This window comes from Phalaenopsis equestris, unplaced genomic scaffold, assembly GCF_001263595.1.
Source record: "Phalaenopsis equestris unplaced genomic scaffold, ASM126359v1 Scaffold000414, whole genome shotgun sequence".
Taxonomy (NCBI): domain Eukaryota; kingdom Viridiplantae; phylum Streptophyta; class Magnoliopsida; order Asparagales; family Orchidaceae; genus Phalaenopsis; species Phalaenopsis equestris.
The window spans coordinates 148,835-149,485 of NW_018164855.1; positions in this window are offsets into that span (position 1 = coordinate 148,835).

Consider the following 651-nt stretch of genomic DNA (forward strand, 5'->3'; position numbering starts at 1 on the left):
TGTGACATATCAATATAAATATTCATTAAAATCAAAAGTTTAGCCCTTCAAAAGAAATTACGAGAAGAGAATTTATTTATTAAAATTCCTTCAAAGTAAAATAATAAAATAAATAAATAAATAAATAAGCCAAATATTACGACAGAAGGCATAAATATCATTCAACTAATAGTGGTGCATAGCTAATTTTAGACATGATGGTTTACTATAACACTGTTCAACAGATGAAAGCCACTTATTTCCCCCACTACATGTTAAAGGAGCAGTTATAGTGTCACTCTCTATATGTTATTTATTTATGGGAAGATTTCTATTCATACCACTCAACTCATAGGTATTTACATACTAATATCTACATTTTCATTTTTTTACATATATGGCATCTTATTTATGAGTGAAAAGGTGTGTTCCATAAATAGTGAGATAAATGTAAAGAAACAAATTTTAGGCGTAGATATGTATGTACATAAGAATTGGGTTGAATGTAAATGACATGAGTCAACAAACTTTGTTCATCAGATGTTAAACATGAGACTTAAGGTTGCAAATGACAACATGAGTAGGATGTATTTCGTTGAATGTTGATCGGCGAACATAATGTAACAATTTGTTTTGGAAGGTAGATGATCAGGTTCGAATGCAGTAAAAAAT